At 48.0% G+C, this 11533-nt stretch overlaps 1 protein-coding gene and 1 long non-coding RNA gene across 6 annotated transcripts in view; one reads left to right on the top strand and one right to left on the bottom strand.

The window, feature by feature from the left end:
* Positions 1-310: 310 nt before the first annotated feature.
* LOC135425831 (uncharacterized) lies at positions 311-1270 on the bottom strand. Its single transcript, XR_010435775.1, has 2 exons — positions 1129-1270; positions 311-842 (listed from the first exon to the last, which is right to left on the bottom strand). It is a non-coding gene; the product is annotated as an uncharacterized LOC135425831 (long non-coding RNA).
* A 1948-nt stretch (positions 1271-3218) lies between these two features.
* Positions 3219-11533, top strand: part of GPR157 (G protein-coupled receptor 157) — a 29654-nt gene continuing 21339 nt past the window's right edge. For 2 of the 5 annotated variants that reach the window (XR_010435773.1, XM_064678503.1), the window contains exon 1: positions 10866-10961. The gene's annotated coding sequence lies outside the window, so the exon portion shown is untranslated. Of the gene's footprint in view, positions 3359-5942; positions 6040-7510; positions 7651-10864; positions 10962-11533 lie in introns of those variants that run through there. The other 3 variants (XM_064678500.1, XM_064678501.1, XM_064678502.1) reach the window with 3 other exon arrangements.

Here is an 11533-nt window from a genome sequence, read left to right as displayed (position 1 = left end):
GCAAAGTGCCTCAGCTTCGGGCTGTTGCAGCCCAGGGAACTTTGATGTGTCTCAGTCCCTCTCTAAGTCTGTTCTAACAGGGCAGGAACAAGTCATGCCCATGTGTTGAGCTGTCCCTGTACCTGGCAGCTATTGCTGGATGCCACCTCCTGTGCAGCATGAGGGTCTGGGGTCGGAGTGTGTCCTTGTACCTAATTCTATCTGATCAGGAGGGAGGGAGAATCTTCCCTAAGAATCAAAAATCCTCATCTTGAAGCTGGCACATGTCTGAGCAAGACCAGACTATCAGAGTGAAGGAGGCACTTGAGTCTGAGCAGTCGGATGTTTCAGTGTCGCTGGGAACACGCTCAGCTGTCTGGAACGTCACCCCTTGCTCTGTGCTTGAATTAGTTCAGTTCCTCATGGTGCTTGCTCTGCTTCTGTTCCCTGTTTCTGCAGAAAGGGGAAACGTTCACAGGCTGTTCTACCCACAGAGTGTTTGGGGAAAGCATTTGCCAGTGGTGCTGGAGCTCACTGATGCTGCTCTGTGCTTACACCCATGCAACCGAAGAGACTGTGTGCCCATCTCATTAGCTGTAATTAGCCTCTACAAAGTGTGCTTGTACAGGCATGTCTGTCTGCAGCCAGATGACAGTGGAGGGAGAAGGTTTCTGCAGAGGAGCTGAGGAGAGCTGGGCCTGTATTTGAGTTTTCAAGTCATTGAGTTCACGACAGCTCATGTTCCTCTAGCAGCCTGAGAACTTCTCCTGTGCTGATGTTCAAGTTCCACCTGGTTAATGTGTCTTAGTCACCAGCCCTTGTCCATCTCGTTGCTGCAAGTAAAAGCTTCAGCAGAGAGCCAGCTGCAGGAGGGGAGCAATGACAGGCTTAGACACCAAGTGGTGTTGTTTCAAGATGAGTCAGTAGGTGAAATGTGCCTCTGTGCTCTTACACCATGGCTGCTGATGGAGGCAAATATTCCCTCAGTGTGAGCTGGTATTTGTGGTGTTAACTCCTGTTAACACAGGCTGTGAGCCTGCACACACAGCCAGTGAATCCAGCCCTGCTGGAGCGTGGCACTGCTCCCAGCTCAGCTCGGGGAACTCGTTCAAACATATGGCACTGCAGTTGGATGCCCTCCACACTCACTTGCTGCTCAAGTTTCCCAACTTGGGTGCCACCCGAGCTGCTTCTGTAGTGGAAGATGCAAAACAGGTTATTGAGGTTTGTCAGGTTTGTGTGAAGACCTCGGGCTATGCTTCAGCCAGCTTTTACTTGGCCTCTGAGAAACACTCATCACACAAAGTGAAAGGGCCTGTTGAGCAGGCACCAAGCCATTGGTGTCATAAATACAACCATAAACACAGGAACTGGTGTTGTGCAGACAATATTTCTGTTCATTCTTACCAGGCCACTTTGCTGTAATTAAGGTACCTGGATCCTCTGCTCATTCCAGGTGCACAGATGCAAAGTCCTCAGCTTGTCTGCCCTTACAAAGGAGGTTTGGAGACATGGACTTTGGGCAAAGCCTGATTATTTTTTTTCCCTCGTGTTTATCAAGAATTTTGTCATTTATATATTTAAATGATGGTTTTTGAGGGGAGAGAAGTCATATATTAGTGACTTGTTTGACAGTTTGCATGAGTGTACACGAATCTACCTCCAGAGTGGTACCATGGAGGGATCAAAGTTGGAATGGATGAGGAGGAGTTGGGAACTTAAAGGAGACACTGAAATTGCTGTTTTCCTCCACATTATGTGGGAACACTCTTTCACCCTTGGTGGGTGCAGTGGAAACTTGGTGTTAAACTCTATTAATGTTTACATTAAGGGGTGGGAGTTGTGAGGGGTGCTGGGAGGGGAAATGGTGGGATGTTCTGGGCTGCAGAGGGCTCTCTGCTGTCTCACACGGAAAAGAAAGGCTGTTCAGAAGTTGGGGGTTCTGGTTTTTATTGTTTTATTTGGGAGCTGTCAGTTTAGAAGTTCAAGGAAGGTGGAAACCTCAGTTTGAGGTGGGAGAGCCCTGATGAATTACATGAACAAGTGCAGAATTGGCCCTTTTTGCTGCCTGTTGCTGTTAACACTGTTCAATACCTCTCACTCCTTTCCAGGAGGACTCTGCTCTTCATCCTTCCCACATGGGATGAAGGGAGAGAAGGACTCATCCCCTCATAGTTCAAGCTCGGGGAAGTCTGTGCATAAGGCTAGTTTATTTTTAAAATAAGTTTGTAGAAATGCTTTTTTATTTAAAAAAAAAAAAAAAAAAAAGAATGCTTTGGAGCTGTTGGATATCCCACTCACCCCTGTCACACCACGAATCCTGAGCCCCTCTTCTTCCCCCAGCTGCATCTTCACGTGATGGGGGGGAAGCAAGGGTACCTGGAGGTGATCATGGAGTCACCCACTGGTGCTGTGCTGAAATCTGAATCTGGCCCTGCAGCTTCCTTAAGAAAAGTAAATGTGGCCACTCACTGATTACAAAGGAGAGGAAAAATATCTGCATTGTGTGCGGGGAGGAGGCTGCTGCAGCTCTGCCTCTGAAGGGCTCGTTGTTAATTAGCTGTGTGCACACCAAGGGCTTCTCTGGAGGATGAGGAGGGAGGCGAAGGCACCTTGTCCAACCTGCCATTTGTAGCAATAAGTGTTGGGGGAACAGATCTGGGAGATGGGTGTCCTCAGGCTGCAGGAGGAAATCCATCCCCCAGAGCCCGTGGGGTGAGTTTGGGGTGTGAGTGTGGGGTGTGAGTGTGGGGGGTGAGTTTGGGGGGTGAGTTTGGGGGGTGAGTTTGGGGGGTGAGTTTGGGGTGTGCATTCCACACCCGGGTCCTGCAGCCCCGGGGCTTCGCTGTCCTCGCTGCCCTGTGGCTCTGGGCTCCCGGCTCCCTTTTTCCACTCCCTGAAGCCTCTGGTGGGATTGCAAAGCTGTGAGTTACGTTCCTTTGCCAGGAAGGATCCCGGAGAAATCCCACATTCTTCCTGGAGTGGGCTCTTTCAGGGGAGTGGGTTCGGTTCAGCCCCGGCACAAGCCCGCAGAAGTTGCAGCACTCCCGTGTTTCAGCCTCCCTGGAATCAGTGATGTTGGAATTGGGTCCTGTGTCACGGGCCATGTGTGCCGGGCTCTCCCCGGGCTGCAGGAGGTACCTCGCTGTGACACCCGGAGGGCTGGCTTTGCCTCTGACCGGGCAGGCTCAGGAAGAGGCTTTATCTGGGCTTGTCTGGGCTTGTTCAGGCCTGAGCCTGCCTTTGTCTCTGCGATCCCAGGGATCGGAGTGGATCAGGGAGGATCTGCCTCTGCGGTTTGCAGCTGCTTTGGATCCCCCTTGAGAGCCCCCGGCAGAACCTGCTGACCTGGAGCCTCTGTGACCCTGCCCGTGCCCAGGTAAGCGCAGCCTGGGTGTGTTTGCCCTCCTGCCTGCACATGTCCTGTGTGTATCTGCCCATTTTACACCCCCTGCCAGCTTCCTGCAGAGCCTGGGGGTGTCTGGGGGGCTCTGGAGGGTGGTGGTGGTCTGTGCAGATGTACACCTCGGGTAGGCTTTTAGAGGTCTTGAAATCATGTAGGGGAATGTTACAGTAACTGCCCCCTCCAGCCTGTCATGTTGGGACAAAGAATGCTTCCTTTTCTTTTTTTTCTCCCCCCCCCCTTCCTCTTCTGAACCCCCCTTCCTTCAAGCCCTTCGTACACAAATGCACTTTAGAGTCGGGGGTGAACGTCTCATTTTTGAGGGATCCCGGGAGGTCACAGCACCCAGAAAGCAGCCGTGTGGTCACATCCCAACGTGCTGCAGCCGCTCGGGGAGAGCTGAGGATGCCCCAGGAGCAGTCAGGGATCCGGAGGAGCTGCTCGTCTGGCTGCTACATCCAGGAGACGAGGCACCTAAACTGATGTTAGGAATTAGCGACTCTGTGATTCACTGTCATGTCAAGCGTTTACATGGGGGGGAACACAAAGCTGGATGCTTAATTATGTGCAAAGAGCTGGCAGCTCTTCCCCTCTTCTGCCACACTTGGCACAAACTGTCCTCTCCATCCTCTTTCCAGGGCTGTTACCGGGCTCAACATGTTGCCTTTGTAATGGGAAGGATAAATAATCCAGTTCAAACGCTCACACGGGGGAGGGAAGCTCTGTTGTGCCGTGTTTGGCTTTGTTCCCCACTGCCCTGTTCAGTCTTCCTGAACACTGGCAGAGAGGAGCTGGGCTGTACCCTGGCACACCTGTACACCTGGTGCCCTGGGCATCACTCACCTGCTCAGCAGACGGTTCCAGGTGTCTGCAAATGCCAGTGGGATTATCTGTGTGACTGTAACATCACATAACAGAGGGGCCTTTCCATGACTTAGGGCTGCCTCGGGTAAGAGCTGGAAAAGACACGAGGATTCATTCCAGAGGTAAATACCAGTCCATCAGAGCTAATTGTCAGCAGCAGCACGGATCCAGCCTCGGGGTTTGGTGTTATTTCCCCTCTCACCTTTCAGGTGCATCTCACAGAAGGTGGGGTGTTTTGCCTATATGCTTTATATCTCTGAAATAAAATATATTAAATTACAATTTAATATATAACAATTTGATATATATTTAATTGTATAGAATTATTTATATTTATTTTATTATTTTTATTTATTTTATTATATTATTTTATCATTATATAGTGTCTATATTATTATGTATTTTTATTTATTATATTTATAATATTATATTATATTATGTATTTAAAATATATTATATATTTTATATATTTAATTTATATATATTTTATATATTTAATTTATATATTTAAATATACATACATTAAATATACATTTATATATTTAAATATACAATTTAATATATATATTACAATTTAATATAGTTTATATCAGAGATATAAATCAACCTAATATAATCAACCTGCCTCTCATCTGTACAGTCTGATATTTTATTAGCTGTATATACACCAGAGGGGTTTGGAGTTCCCACATACCGAGGGTGAGTTTGTTTGGTTGTTATTTGCTTTATAATTTTCAAGTGCTGGGAGGTGCTTTTTTGGTTTAGTTTGCTAGACTAGAGATGTTAAGGGATTTTTACTATTTTTTTTTCTAGGATTTGAAAGTAAAGATGTAACATTTGGTTCTGATGAATTCTGCTCTCTTCTAGTGAACACTTTGCATCTACCACTGATGGTTTTGCAGCCAGTAATGTTTGAGCTGCACCATTCCAGCAAGGCTCTGGTGGTGCATGAATTCCCATTTGCACACATCTGCAGGGAGTTTCAGGCTGGGCTTTAACCCTGTCCCACTGGCAGCTCCAGTGGGCACACTGGGCACACTGGGCACACTGCAGCTCTTCTGTTCCCTGGAAAATCACCCCCTGCCAGAATCATGGACCTCGGGGATGGGGTTGCACCCAGGGCTCTGCTCCAGGCCTGAGGAGTGCAGCAAAGCCTTGGGCACAGTGGAATCCTGGGCTCTGTGAAATGACCTGCTCAGCCTGAATTCCAAACAGGGCAAGAGGGGCAAAGGATTCTTCCATAATGAGGCTCCTTTTTTCCTTCTCTTCCACTTCCTGCCCTCTGCACCCAACCCAAGGATGCTGAGTACAGGCAGTTCTGGTGGCCACACTTCTGTCTGGTCGTCTCACACTGGGTTTTGTGCCCTGAGAAAGTTCACTGACCTATTTTAAGCAGCTTCAGAAAACTGAGGCACACAAAAAAAAATATTTTGGGTATACAATGAAACTTATTAGTCCCTTTTGTAGGGCACTCTGTGCTTCCCTGTGTTCTGAAGGTAAAACACCAGTAATCTTGCAGTGACTGGTACAGATCATCTCTTAATGCAAATGGAGAGAAGTTAATAACACATGAGCCATTGTTTTGTTTCCAGAGAGAGGCTCAGCTGAAGGGGCTTATTACAACTGTGGGACTCGAAGTCAAGTTTTCACTTTTTTATGTATTTTTTTTGTTTGTTTTCATCTGACTGTATTGTAGGAGAAGTGACCAGGCATCCAACCTATGCCCAGCCTGTCTGAAGCTGCCTTCTCCCTGAAACAAGAATCCTGCACCCACTGGACAAGCCAAGGCTTTGGTAAGATGAAATAGAGTAAAAAAAAACAACTTTATAGTACTGAAAATGGAGTTTGAACCTTTTCTCTAGAGCCTTTCTGTAAATGTTCTCCCCAGTGATGGGTGTCTGCTGTTATAGCCCTGCACAAGGGAAGCAGCTGATGTGCAAGACCCTGACCTTGTCTAGAATATTGCAGTGCCCTCGTGATGAACTCATCAAATGCATCTTACAAGGCATGACAGCCCCTTCTGTTGTGTCAGTAGGTACAGCCCATGGCAGGCTGGGGAGGAAGATGCACTTTTGGGGAGCATCCAAGGGTAACAAATGTACAAATGAGTGGGTCTGGCCTTGGAAAAGAAGGAGAAGGCATGTCCTGAAGGAGGTTCTATAAAGCTCCTTCAAAGCCCTGATGGAGGAGGAGCCTGAGATGAACAAGGAAGAAAGGACAGAACTGCTGGGACCATAAAATCTCTGCTCTGGATCAGCTGTGACCATAAAATCTCTGGCAGCATCTTCTGTCCCAGCAGCCTCACCTGGGGGGCCAGGTTGGGAACTTCTTGAGTTGGACAAAGTTGTCTTTCTCAGCTTTACCCAGGCTGTAAACCCACAGGTTTCTGTTTGGCCTGAGGGGCTGGAGCAGGGATGAGGCTCCTTGCAGCTCTGCTGGGTTTATGATCGATGAGTAATTCCTGCGCATTGCCGGGCTAATGAGTCACGGGCTGACGTGTGGCTCAGTCCTCCCAGCTCTGCAATGCCCTGGACTCTGCCCAGGCCTCTCCCAAGGTACTGAATCAGCAGAATCCCCGAGTCTGGTGTCCTCAGCTTGCACTGGCTGCTGCAGAGTGGAGCTGGCTGGGAAAAGGGGCAGCCCTGCTTCCAGGAGCTCTGGCAGCACCGCAGCCTTGGATGGGGCCATCACCAGGCTTCACTGCACAACTCCTTGCTGGGAAGTAATTTTGTCTGAGGCAATTCTACACAGAAATTCATGGCACTGACTCAGCTGCTGGTAGAGCTGTGAGCTGTTTGTGCAAGCTCCAAAATGGCAATTCCTCAAAGACCCTCTCTAGGTGCTGTAGGGGGAGAACTGGTGTTTATGGTATTTGACAAATGACCACAGAGCAGGTTTAACAGAACATTTTGGCTTCTGCTTAAACCTTTGGGTTCAGTCTGTGTGTTTTATTTCAGTTAGATAAGGTATGGGGAGGGAATTGGGCAGAGGAAAGGGGTAACATGCAGCAAGTTTGATGTGTGAACTACAACAGTGGGTAACACAAGTGCAGGTGTTCTTCTGGCCACTGAGACTGGGCTGCTGTAAAGAGCTTGCAGTCCAAGTTTAAGATGTTCCTGCTGGACATCTCTGCTCTCACTTGGGAGAACGGGGTGGAAAAAGGCAATGAAAGCTCTGTTACTTGTTGTTGCTGCAAAGGGAAGAGCAGGATTTCCTCGAGTGCAGAAAGCAGAGGGCTTTTTTTGTTTGTCTTCGTGCAAAAAGGAAAAGGAAATCTAAAAGAAGGGAAGAAGTTGCCCTGAGTCTGGCAAAGAACGAATTGTTTAACTCTGCTGTGGGAGAAGGCCCAAGTCTGGTGTGCTGTGTGAGCATGTTCCCCCCAGCAGGGCACGTGGAGAAATTCAGTAAGTGATGTTTGTATTGATTCCATGGCTTCATCTTGTTTGGATGTGGGGGTTTAATATTGCCTAAGCCAGTGATATTAGTCAGGCTCAGTGAGATCCCAAATGAGGATTCACTTGGGTGGGAGCTGATAGATTTTCAATATGATGCCTTTCAAGGGGTGGGAGGAGACTGTTGCTCTAGATTTTCCTCACAGTATCTTTAACTGGACCATGTCTTTTGTGCCTGTATTTCCTGGAGTGGGTGCTGCAGTGACAGACACAGCTGTCCTGCAGATCTTGGGTAATGGCACAACCTGAGCTCCTTTCTGGGTGTTCCCTCTTGTATCTGAGAGCTTTTGAGCTTCTCAGAGCACAGGAAAGTTTGTGGGAAGAGGCTACTGGGGGCAGATCTGGCTTCCATCAGCAATATCACCCCAGAGGCTACAAAACTGCTGCTGCTTTTTTCTCCTGTCACCTGCAGTAAGACAGGGCAGCCTGTTGCCCAAAGGGGCCCATGTCCCTCTGAGCTGAGGGGCCAGCTGGAAACCAGCCAGGTTTGGAATGCAGGTCCTAAAGGTAGAAATGGTCACACAGGACTCATTTCCCTTGTCCTTCTGTCACCTGTCCTGGGTGATTTTTGCTTTCTGTGAAACACAGCGGGGCAGTTGCTGGTCCTGGCTGTGCTTTTCTCAGTTCTGCTTCATTTTCAGCAGCCTGTGACTCAATGCAAAGGTATTGTCCCATTTCCTCCCCAGCCTGAGCTTGGCCCATGGGAGTGGTGGCCGTGTGTGTGTGGGGAGGAGTCCTGGCTCTGTCCAGAAAGCCGGAACTGTCTGGGTTTGCTGCGAGTCTGGAGCAGGTGTCTGCACCTCTCTGGAGCCTCTGCTCACCTTCCCTGGGCTGTGTCAGGCCAAGGAGCAGGAAGATGGGATCACCTGGGTGCTCAGATGGACCTCAGCGGGATCAGCTCCCACCAAGGAACTGGTAAATCTCTTTCCTGTCTGGGGACGTGTCAGCTCATCTCGTAAGCAAAGCTTCTGCTGTGTGATTAATTAAGAAAAGGCAAACAGGAGTTGTTAAGCAGCTTGTGTCCTGTATTTGGGGAATTAGGATGCTACAGGGACTTTGGAGGAGAAGAGAACGGCAGGAAAAAATATGATAATAACAGTGCTTAATGAGCATTGCCAAGAGTCACAGCCCAGAACCATCTTCTGGGTGACTCAGCAGGTTGCAGGAGTTGCAGTAGAAGGTGGGATAGTACAGCACTAGCCTGGAAACTTTTGGGGACACTAACCCAAAACTCAGGATCCCACATATCGTGGGATTTCTGTCAAATCAATCAGAATATATCAAATGTATTCTCATCTGAAAAGGGAAAGCCTGTCTGTGAGGTTGAAAGTCAGGAACACTGACTGTGTTTGGAGGAGCAAGACCTTTCCTCCACTGCCTGAAGGTTCATAATAGGAAAGACTGACACCTTCTTTGGGAAAAAGGAGAAAATTTGTTCTCATTCTGCAACCACCACTAGTGGTTTGGTTTGGAATCATGGAATTGCTTAGGTTTAAGATCATTTTTCTCTGGGGTGACAGTTCATCCTAGTGAGCATATTAGACTCAGATAGACATCCTCTCTAATTCTATGGTTTAGAAAGAGACTGGGCTGATTAAAACAGCCCATATCAAAGATACTGAGCATCCTGAGGTAGTTTTGAAGTCAGCCTTGTTTGGAATGGGCAGTTGAACCAGCTGATATCCAGGAGTCTCCTCCAACCTAAATCTTCCTGAAATGTGAGAACTGTTGCTTCATCTTTTTCATTCAGACTTTCTTTCTCCTGTTGCTGGGTTTCCATCCACAAATTTCACAGATGAGAATTCAGCCTTGCCTGGCCTTATGACAGGAATTAGCTGAAGAGGCAGAGGATCTGTTTACCTCAGGCTTTCAGCAGGAATTGCTCAAACCTTTAGTGAAACTCTGCAATGCTTCAGTTCCCAGCTCATGACTAGGTCAGTCGTAGCACAAAACTGCACTGGTTGGCAAGAGCAGGGTGACACAGTGTTGGGAATGAACCTGAAACAAATGTGATTAATTAAATGAAGCTTGTGGTATCACATAGTTCAGTGCTGATGAAGTGATTGCTGAGGATCTCGCCTGACAAGGGTTTTTTACCTTTCTTGGAATGCAGTATTTCTGTAACAGGAGAGTATTTCCACCTTCCACACCCCTCAGCTTGTTGGTTTACAGTGGTGATTTCTCCACAGGCTGATTCCTTGGGCTGTTACATGATCCACCAAGCAGCTTTTCCCTGCTGCTTTGTCACCCATTCTGTGAGATTTAGCTCAGGTTTGGCCTCCAGCCCCTTAACCCAGCACAGGATCAGGGTGAGTTGGTGGGATTTGTGCAGGCTGGGACACCTCTCTGCAGGTAAAGCACCTCAACAGCCAAAGTGAAGTGAAACAGGTCACGAGTTATCTTTTATCTAAAGGGAAAGTTGCCTTTTTGGGGCAAACTGAGCCCTTAACTGGAAAACTCAACTCCATGTGCATGTTCCCAAGTTAATCATCCATGGAAATAGAGCTTCTGACCATTTAGACATAAGAACCAACTATAAAGCTGGATAAATTTTCTAGGATTGCAAGTGCTTGCTTTTCCTTCAGCCACAGCAGTGAATAGTCAGGTCAGTGGTTCCAGCTCTCTGCAGAGGGAAAGCTCTTCTGTCCCTTGGCTTTTGCTGCAGAGTTTTCAAACTGGGCTTGTAAAACTTGAAGGATCCTTGCCTGGCTGCCAGCTCCTTTGGGCTGATGGTAAATCCCATTCGCATCTGTGGAAGAGGCTTGGGAATTTCTTGTTTGTGGGGAAAATACCCCATCTCTATTGCCCCACATCTTTTCCTGGCCCTGTGGTCCTTGATTTTTAGTGGCTCAAAGGGAAGTTTTATGGTTCCCAAATTCTGCAGTCCTGTGTGTCCCCCGAGGAGGATGAAAGATGAAGCAGTATCTTCCTCTTCTGTACCAGATTGTTTTGCTCTCCTATAGCTGTGCTTGTCCCTGACCTGTTAATTGCCTTTGAGATAGTCTGGTTTGTTCTGATCCTGGTGGGAAATGTTGGAGGGATGATTAGGTCATTGTTCAAACAAGACAGCTCCGTTCCAGAGTGGGACACATTTGCAGGGCAAGGAGGTGGGTACTGTTGTCAAGTCTTGATTTTGATGCTTTGGAATTGTTTGCTTTGTCCCTCAGGGTGAAAAGGTACAGTCAAGAAGTGGTTTGTTAATTGATTGGTGCTGTCTCCTGGGACACAGGGAGTGGAGCCCTTGTTCTGTCATCACATACCTGGTGGGTATGACTGTTCTCAGCTGTGCTGCTTGGTTTGACGTGCAGTTACAGCACTTCATTTCACCTTTGTCAGCCTCCTTTGATGTTATACAGAGGGCATGAGCTTTTCCCATCACCTGCACTGCCATCCTGTGTGATGGAAGCCACTGAAATTTGTCATGGCTTAATGCATGCAATAAACCCAACAGGTCAGTCTTGGAGTGCACATCTCTTGTAAGAACTTGCTCCCCAGTGCTGGCCATCCTGGGGACTTGGTGGTAACAGGAGTTTGGGGCTGTAACATCTGCCTTTCAGTCTGAGGTGTGTCCAATCCTTGCCTTTCATGGTGCTCATGCCTTTCTCTGCAGGGAAGGCAGGGCTCTGGTGACTTGTTGGAAGATGAGGTTTAATTTCACTGAGCAAAACAGAGTGAGAGCAAGAAGCAATCAGGGGTCTCAGCTCGCTCTGCCTTGGTGTCAAAACACAAACCAGATTGTGGTGTTTGTGAGTGGTGACCTGGTGCATTAGGAGGGGGAATAGAAGTTTAGAAGTCTCAGAATACACAGATGTAGTGTTGCCAGTGAATCACTGAA

Source organism: Pseudopipra pipra, chromosome 22 (genome assembly GCF_036250125.1).
Source record: "Pseudopipra pipra isolate bDixPip1 chromosome 22, bDixPip1.hap1, whole genome shotgun sequence".
NCBI classification, from domain to species: Eukaryota; Metazoa; Chordata; class Aves; order Passeriformes; family Pipridae; genus Pseudopipra; species Pseudopipra pipra.
The sequence above is the reverse complement of the archived record's forward strand: the minus strand, read 5'-3'. Positions and strand labels throughout refer to the sequence as shown.